Genomic DNA, 9,942 nt, shown 5'->3' on the forward strand with positions numbered 1-9,942 from the left:
TGGTAATAATACCTTCCCTGAGAGAAAAACACCAAACCCACACAAAGTCATTCAGGTCTGGTCTAACCAAACACCTAAATGATAGAATCCAGTCTTCTCCTGTACCCAAACCTCTTGTGAGGAGGGCTAACATTCCATTAGCCTTCCTAAACTGCAATGTCCAGTGCCTCTCGGGTGCTTCAGAGAGTGAAGAGATTACACCAACATATGAGAGGGCGTTCAGACCTCAAACCTTGCTGTGGCTTGTTAACATCGGTAGGGGGAGGGGACAGCAACAGGAATTGCATGTGGGATGGGCCACTCAGTCCAACAGGGGCTTTATGGAGGCATAACTTCAGTTACTTGCAAGTTCTTTTTGTCCCATGAGGCTAAGTCCCACCTACTCTGTCTGGCTCAGTGGTTAGCACTGCTGCCTCACAGCGCCAGGGGACCCAGGTTCGAATCTAGCCTCGGGCGACTGTCTGTATGGAGTTTGCACATCCTTCCCGTGTCTGCGTAAGTTTCCTCCTGGTGCTCCGGTTTCCTCCCACATTCCAAAGATGTGCAGGTTAGGTGAATTGGCCATGCTGAATTGTCCATAGTGATAGATGCATTAGTTGGGGAATGGATCTGGGTGGGTTACTCTTCGGAGGGTGTCGGTGTGGACTTGTTGGGCCAAAGCGCCTGTTTCCACACTGTAGGGAATCTAATCTAATCTAATCTACTCTCTGAAGGGGTATTCCAATGCCCAATGTCTCAGTTGGTGTTTGGAAGGACAGAGAGCCCATGGAATGAACCAAACAGTGGGAGCATGTGAAGATGTTTTGAAGTAGTTGGGACCAATACAGAACATGCAGGTCCAGCAGTGGAATGAGAATACTGTTAGCATCTCAAATCTGATATGACTTGGAGGTATGTGGGAGATGGGAGGGGAGTGCAGTGATGTGGGCTTTGCCTCCAGTATACAACATGCCCTCTAAGTAGAGAGTGTCATGTTTCAATTGATGCCAGGATAAGATGGAATCTGAGATCTTTGGTCCCCTCAGATTGCAGGATCTGTGACCTGACATTGCAGAGCATGCCTGGCGTGGTATTGAGGGCTCTGACAAGGGAAGTTCATTTCAGTTGTTTCCAATATATAATGATCATGTTCACAGACACCGAGGCTGTTACTCGATTACAGCAGAGATGCATACTCCCACTACAGCGTCATGCTTCAAGTGATCCTGGAGTAAGATGGAGTCCGAGATCCTTTATCTTCTCAGCTCACAGCAATATGAACTAGGAGCAGGAGTAGGCCATCTGGCCCTTCCAGCCCCCTCTGCCTTTCAATACGATCATGGCTGGCCTTTTCATGGACTCAACTCCACTTACCCGCTTGATCACCATGACCCTCAATTCCTTTACTGTTCAAAAATCTGTCTATCTTTACCTTAAAAACATTCAACGGGGTAGCCTCAGCTGCTTCTCTGGTCAGGGAATTCCACAGATTCACAACCCTTTGGATGAAGAAGTTCCTCCTCAACTCAGTCCTAAATCTGCTCCCCCTTAGTTTGAGGCTCTGCCCCTCTTTCCAGTTACACCCCCCAGTGGAAACAACCTCCCTGCTTCTGTCTCATCTATCCCCTTCACCATTTTATACATTTCTGTGAGTTCCCCTCTCATTCCTCTAAATTTCAATAAGCATAGTCATGGTCTCCTCAATCTCTCCTCATTAGCCAACCTTCTCAACTCCGGAGAAAGTGAGGTCTGCAGATGCTGGAGATCAGAGCTGAAAGTGTGTTGCTGGAAAAGCGCAGCAGGTCAGGCAGCATCCAGGGAACAGGAGAATCGACATTTCGGGCATAAGCCCTTCCTGAAGAAGGGCTTATGCCCGAAATGTCGATTCTCCTGTTCCCTGGATGCTGCCTGACCTGCTGCGCTTTTCCAGCAACACATTTTCAGTTCTCAACTCCGGAATCAATCTAGTGAACCTCCTCTGAATCCCTTCCAGTGCCAGTACATCCTTTCTCAAGTAAGGAGACCAAAACTGTACACAATACTCCAGGTGTGGCCACACCAGCACCTTACTGAGCTGCAGCATAGCCTCCCTGTTTTTAAACTCCATCCCTCTAACAATGAAGGACAATATTCCATTTGCCTTCTTAATTCCATGAAAACCAACTTTTTGCAATGGTACAGTGATGGTGCCATGAACATGTCCTTGAATGGTCTACGGGCCGTGACCTGGACACAACAGGGAGTGGGGGTTTGGACAAAGGGTTAACTGAATCAGTACTCTCTCAACAGCTCCTGAGACTGTGTAGAAGGAGCAATGCCATGGTCGTGCCAGATCACATGGCATCAAGCTCAATGGAAGAAGGTACTTGCCAAGTCCCACTTGACCTGTCTATAGTATAAGGGTTAATCGACATTCACACACTCTCTCTCCAGCTGCTGCAAGCTGTGAATGCTGCTTTCAGAGAGCAGGCCGACATCCCATCAGCAGAGCTGACCAGAGCTTGCTGGGCTAGGGTCACACGCTGAGACGTGGCCTCAGCTCCCCATTCCCAAGTCAGACTGGTGAAGCACATTAAATGGCTGGAAGTCTGCCCACAGCACCACACCTCCTCATCAGCAACACAAGCATGACACTCAGGCACCACAGGAGATGTCAGGATCAGTGAGCTGCAGCTTGGCCAAACAGAGAGGCTTGAACAAGCAGCTTCCAGAAGGTGAGGTAGCTCGAGAGCAGCAGAGATTTGGGCAAGGAATTCCCAAAGCTTGGTGTTCAGGCAGCTGAAGGCATGGTTTCTATGGTGGACTGTTGGAAATACAGGGTGGATATGAAGCCAGTATCGGAAGATTGCAAGAATGCTCGGTTTGGAGGACATTGTCAAGATAGGGATGGTCAGGACTGTGCAAATATATGACTAAAACTGAAAGGAATGACATCTTTGACTTGATGAAGGAATGTTTTGATTCTACCATTAGGATGTTACAGAGAACACTCTGCACTATATGTTCTGATCAAAATAAATTCTGAAGCAGTTTGCAAAATTCAGAAAGTTATCTGTTTCATCTAACCTAAAATCCGCCTTTTACTCTTTGGCCTGTGATCATCAGTAAGTCAAGACCACAAGTAAGACAACAAGTTTGGATTGACTGAAAAGTCTTTTACTCTGAAGGCCACACGGTGGCAAAATTCATTAAAAAGGGGCTTTTCATTTGCAATTATGGTTTCCACCATCATGAGACTGGCCTATGCTGTTCACTAACAGCCTTCATTGCGAGTGTGCAGCCTGTCTCCTTCCTGTCATTTGATTTCACTATTTAAACACTGAGATGAGCCAGAGAAGCCTCTACTGACCTAGAGTGGGCCTTGATTTCACAGCAACAACAACTTAGATTCATGTAGCACCCTTCATGTTGTTACCTGTCCCGTGAGCAAATGAGACGTGAGATTTTGAGCCTCATAAGACAATATTAAGGGAGGTGACAAAATGTTTGGTCAAAGAGGTTGCTTTTAAGGACTTTCTTAGCAACAAGAGAGAGGGATAAAGAGGGAATTCTGGGGCATTGGGCCTCGGCAGCTGTCAGTAATGTGGCAATGAGAACTGGGAATGTGCGAGAGGCGATAATAGGAGATATGGAGATAGATCGGAGGGTTCCCTGCACCTTGACCGAAAGAACAGCGACTCAACATGTCCAAAAGAGCACAGGAGATCCAGGTGGGTTGAGACCTGAGTGTGTGGTGTCCCCCCCTTTTACACGGTATGAACAGAGCGCACAGAGTCAGTCAGAGTGTTGGTGTTTCTGACTGTCTTCTCTCAACAACCCAGACAACGATCTCCCTGCTGTAACACAGCAGCCAGTCCCTGAAAGGGGTCAATGACAGCAGGAGTTCATCTCCACCGATCACAGTAGAAAGGACTACTCCTGTGAGGAGCTTTACCAGAGAATGTACAGTGCTTTGGAGATTGTCATTTGGTGTTCACAGATATCTGGCCTGAAATCATCACGGGCACTCATTGTTAAAGTGAGCCTAATGTCTCACAAGAGACCATCATGTCTCTCAGATTAGATTACTTACAATATGGAAACAGGCCCTTCGGCCCAACAAGTCCACACCGACCCTCCGAAGAGTGACCATCCAGATTCATTTCCCTCTGACTAATGCACCTAACACTATGGGTAATTTAACGTCACCAATTCACCTGACCTGCACATGTTTGGATTGTGGGAGGAAACCAGAACACCCGGAGGAAACCCACACAGACATGGGGAGAATGTGCAAACTCCACACAGACAGTCACCCAAGGCGGGAATTGAACCCGGGTCCCTGATACTGTGAGGCAGCAGTGCTAACCACTGAGCCACTGTGCTACCCCAATAATATCATGCGCAATATCATGAGCTAAGTCTTATGGAACAACCAATGTCTTGGTCAGCAGGATTCAACTGCGCTGCATTCTCCTGAGGATGTTGTGTGGACAACCTGAGTGCCTGTATTCCAGACACAGTGTGCAACTTCATACCTGTGATCAGAAAGTGGCTGGTTTGGGAACAAGGAACCGATTCTAAACAACACGACACTAAACAAGCTAGGGCAAACTCAGAAAAACAAAACACTGTGGATGCTGGCAGTCTGAAATAGAAAACAGAAAACACTAGAGAAACTTGGGAGATCTGGCCACACCTGCAGAGAGAAATAGTTCAGAACTGCAGTACAATTGATAAAGTTCCGAATAAGATGCTGTTTCTCTCTCCACAGAGGCTGTTAGAACTGTGGAGTTTCTCCAGGATGATTGCTAACCTTTTCAGCTCTTATTAGTGTAATCAGGACAGACTACAAAGATCAGGAAATGTTCAGACCTCTTAGGGATGCGGACAATGTGACATATCAAAGCTTTAGAACAGAATCTCTTAGGGAATAGGGATCAAAGAAGTATGTATGAAATCTCCAAGGTTTTGCTTTATACAGATCCCAGTTTCCAATATTACAGACTCTCCTATTCCCTTCAGAGGATTCCCAAAGATCTGCAAGGAAGCCAGGTTCAGTGAAAGCAAGGAACTTGCACTCACAGCACCCCTTTTGTTGCAATGTCCCAGAACAGGGCTGCAACCACTTCCAACTTGTAAGGTGGGAAATACAGCAGCCATAGGATGCTCCCACAAACAGTAAATCAGTTCAAAGGCAAAATGCTGCGAATGTTGGAAATATGAAACAAGCACAGAGAATGCTGGAGAAACTCAGGTCTGACAGCATCTGTGGCGAGAGAGAGAGAGAGAGAGAATCACACACACATACAATTAATCGTTCTTTCCAATGCTTCTTCAGAACTGAAAGGGGTTGGAAAATAGGTTCTTTTTTTATGAGCTGCTTATAAGTTTTGGAGGTTTATTTTCAAAACTTTTTCTCGAAAAACATGAACTTATTTGCAATGCCTTTCTGTCCTAAAATCTCATCCAGGATTGGAATCATTCCTGCTGTTTTTCTTCTCCACAGATACTGTCAGAGCTGTTGCTGACTTTCTCCAGCAAATGGAGGAGTTCAGATTAACCTGGATTTCTGGAGTCAATGGAGGACTAACTGTTGACCAGGACAGTGAGAATTGATTGCCCAGTTCTTGGAACCAGTACCATGGGCTCTTCAGCTGACAGGGCCTCAGTTTCACTCCTGGGCCAAGATAATGCTCTGAAATCTGCACAGCTATCTCTGAGTTGTCAGGCTTCGGAATGGCAGAAGAGGGACTGAGCCACCACTGACACCAGCACCAAATTAAGAGGTTAAAACTGAGACAAAGACCTGAATCGATGTCAAATCATTCATGTTGGCTCAACAGCAGCAATGAGTCCAAGAAGAACAGGCACTTGATAGATAAGTGTCCAGACCTCTGCAACAGCAAGAACATATCTCCATCTTTGATTTAATTTAACCTAGCTCCTGCATCGTTAATATCAAACAGAGGTGTACAGCACAGAAACAGACCCTTCAGTCCAACTCGTCCATGCCGACCAGATATCCTAAATTAATCTAGTCCCATTTGCCAGTACTTAGCCCATATTCCTCTAAACCCTTCCAAATCATATTCCCATTCAGGTGGCAGCACTGTGGCTCAGTGGTCAGTCGGTGTGGACTTGTTGGGCTGAAGGGCCTGTTTCCACACTGCAGGGATTCTAATTCTAAAAGAAAACATTGTAATTGTACCAGCCTCCACTACTTCCTCTGGCAGCTCAATCTATACACACACCACCCTCTGTGTGAAAAAGTTGCCTCTTTCGTCCCTTTTAAATCTTTCCCCCTCATACTAAAACTATACCGAGACCAATAGCTAAATCATTATCTTTGGCTGTCTTCAGCTTTCAGACTTGTCGTGCATCCGAGTGGGGTTTATGCATTTAGATCCTTCATGTCTCTTCGAAACAATGCACACAGACACAACCTTTTGGCCAGCAGAGAGGAAAGAAGGTCAGAGCAATCCTACCCTCTTCTGGGCTCTGCTGATGGGTATTGGAGACCTGGAATCACAACAAACACAGAGTGCTTCAGAAACTCAGCAAGTCTGATCCTACCTGCTGGACTCGAGTCCCTCTCTCTCTCTCTTTGTGTCAAGCACGTCCCATTAATTTCTTATGGAAACAAGTAATCTGCGACAAACATAAAAGCTGCCACCATCCCTACAGATGGGGGAAAGCATGGAGTTTTTTTTTGGAGCCTGATTTACCCCTGGCCGCGTAGACCAGGATAAGAAATTCACTGGAACTCACTACTACCGGAACTGGTTGAGGCCAAAACTATGTGCGTTTTCAAGAAGGAGGTAGATATAGCTCTTGTGGCTAAAGGAATCAAGGGATAAGGGGGAGAAAGGCAGGATACGGATATTGAGCTCGATAGTTAGCCCTGATCACACTGAATGCTGAATGGCCATCTCCTGCACTGAACCTGGTGTCAAGTCGTCCAGCAGTACCAGTATGGAACACTAAGTGGCAGCATAACATTGCAGATAGTCTGGTGTTTGATCAGGACTGGGCTTTCTCTCTTGTTTTCCTCTCTCTGAGTGTCAGTGGATCCTGCCCCCTGTTCAGACACTGGGCTGTGGGGGAGCAAAGATGATGGAGCTGACAAATCTCTACAGCAGACAGTGGTCACTAGTTTCTCTGTGATAAATGTGCAGATGGAAAACACGTGCAGTACCAACCTCTGAGCTTCTCCTCTGCCCAGACAAACAGCGAGATCAAGCTGAGAAAGTTGTCTGTGGGCCGGAGTGCATCTGATATCACAGGAGTAATATTCTCTCGTGTACATGGCCCTCAGAAGTCTACATAGCACATGCCCTGATTGCCCTTGGTCAGGCTGAGAGAGGGAGGTTTTACTCCCACAGCATGGACAATGGGTGTCACTCCCACCACTGGGCACTTTGCTGTAAAGTCTGTCTGCCTGTGTGGACAGTTCTGGTCTGCCGCAAATTCTCGAAGGGGCCCTTGTAGGGACAGTGGGCAACAGTTGCTGGGGGAATTGCTGCAAAGAAGGGTCAGTCTCTCTGTCTTCCTGTCCAGAACAATATAATTTCTTCATTCTCCATGTGCAACTTTTCTCTCTCTCTCTCTCATCCCTTCGCCCTGTGAATTCCCTCAGTGTCTCTTCCTCCTTCACTGTCACTTCCCTCTCTCTCTTTCCCTCCCTCACTGTTTGACCACCCTGCCATTTTTTTTTACCTGGCTTACTCTGTCTCCGACCACATCTCTTGGTTTTCTATGTACCTGTGCCTCTCAGTATCCATTCTCTCAGAGTTTTGTCTCTCTGATTTCCTTTTGCTACTTGCTGGTGTCAGAGTGTTTTTGTGTTTATCAATTTGATTCTGACCCTGGGAATCTCCAAACCAGCATTTTGTTTTAATCTCCATCAGACAATATTCCTCTTGTATCTGACACTCCAATTTCAACTGCTAGTTAATCTGTCTTTCACTGTCTCTGTTTACCTTTATCCTGTGTGCACCTCTTACTTCATCCCTCCCTGTGTCTATGCATTATCTGTTGTCCCTCTGCTTGTGTTTCTCTTTATTTCCCTGTTTAGCAAGACCTCTACTTTCATACTCAGAATCACAGAGTCATACAGCATGGAAACAGACCCTTCAGTCCAACCAATCCATGCCAAACATAATCCCAAACTCAACTTGTCCCACCTGCCTGCTCCTGGCCCATATCCCTCCAAACCTTTCCTATTCATGTCCTTATCCAAATGTCTTTTAAATGTCGTCACTGTACCACTCATCCACCACTTTCTGTGGAAGTTTATTCCACGCATCAACCACTCGCTGTGTAAAAAAAATTGCCCCCATGTCTTTTTTAAAACTTTCTCCCCTCACCTTAAAAATACATCTCCTCGTCTTGAAATCCCCCACCCTTGGAAAAGACCCCCCACCCGCCATTAACTCCATCTATACCTCATTATTTTGTAAATGCCTATAAGGTCACCCCTCAACCTGCTACACTCCAGTGACAAACATCCCAGCTTACCCAGCCTTTCTTTATAACTCAAACTTTCCATACCCTTCCCTTTTCAATCAATACCAACTTTCCATTTGCCCTCACTATGATCTGTTGAACTTCAATATTAGCTTTTTGTGATTTGTGCACACAGACCTCCAAATTCCTCTATGATGCAGCTTTCCAATAGTCTTTCCCACGGTGGCTTAGTGGTTAGCACTGCTGCCTCACAGCATCAGGGTCCCAAGTTTGAATCCAGCCTCGTGTGAGTGTCTGTGTGGAGTTTGCCCTTTCTCCCTGTGTCTGCGTGGCTTTCCTCAGGGTACTCTGATTTCCTCCCACTGTCCAAAGATGTGCAGGTCAGGTGAATTGACCATTGTAAATTGCCTGTAGTATTAGGTGCATTAGTCAGAGGGGAATGGTTCTGGGTGGGTTACTCTTCGGAGGGTGTCGGTGTGGACTTGTTGGGCCAAAGGGCCTGTTTCCACACTCTAGGGAATCTAATTTCAATAATATTCATTCCTCCATTCTTCCTGCCAGCACATTACCTCATATTTCCCCACATTACATTCCACCTACAAAGCTTTTTTTAACCACTCACTAACCTGTCCGTATCTGAAATTCATGTCTTATCCTGACTCTCTGTCTTCTAGTAGTTGGCCAATCCCCTGTCCATGCCAATGTACTACCCCATCACAACAGGGTCTCATTTTACAAAGTAGCCTTGTGTGTGGTCACTTATTCAAAGGTTTTTGGAAATCCAAATATATTTCATCCACTGTTTCCCCTTTATATACCATGCACTGTGCCTTACCCAAACAATTGGAATACATTTCTATGCATTACACAACAGATGGGAGAAAGTGAGGACTGCAGATGCTGGAGATCAGAGCTGAAAATGTGTTGCTGGAAAAGTGCAGCAGGTCAGGCAGCATCCAAGGAGCAGGAGATTCGATGTTTCAGGCATGAGAAGAAGGGCTCACGCCCAAAATGTCGATTCTCCTGCTCCTTGGATGCTGCCTGACCTGGTGCGCTTTTCCAGCATTACACAACAGATACCCAGGAGTGAGTTAGAAACTGGATTCTAATTGAGGAGTTCAGTTTGTTTACATTTGGAATAACAGCTACCTGGAAGTGAGTTGTAGGTTGGAATCAAATCATGATGTTCAGATGATTCATACATATAATAGCAGATACCCGGGAGTCAGCTACAGACTGGAATATATTAAAGGCATTCAGGGGGATTTATAGAATAACAGATATCTGGGAGGGAGTTACAGACTGCGGGGGTTCAGGAGATCTGTATATAGAATAACTCGGGACGGAGTTACAGACTGGAATCTTATCGAGAGGTACCGTTGATTTATATATTGAATAACAGATGCCCTGCATTGAGAGAATTTAATCGAGGGGTTTGAGCAGGTTATATATAGAATAAGAGATACCCAGGAGTGAGTTACAGGCTGACATCTGTCCCTGCCTCCTCCAGCCCCT

This window comes from Chiloscyllium plagiosum, unplaced genomic scaffold (assembly GCF_037043375.1).
Source record: "Chiloscyllium plagiosum isolate Xiang-an unplaced genomic scaffold, Cpla_swu_hap1 HiC_scaffold_48, whole genome shotgun sequence".
Taxonomy (NCBI): Eukaryota; Metazoa; Chordata; class Chondrichthyes; order Orectolobiformes; family Hemiscylliidae; genus Chiloscyllium; species Chiloscyllium plagiosum.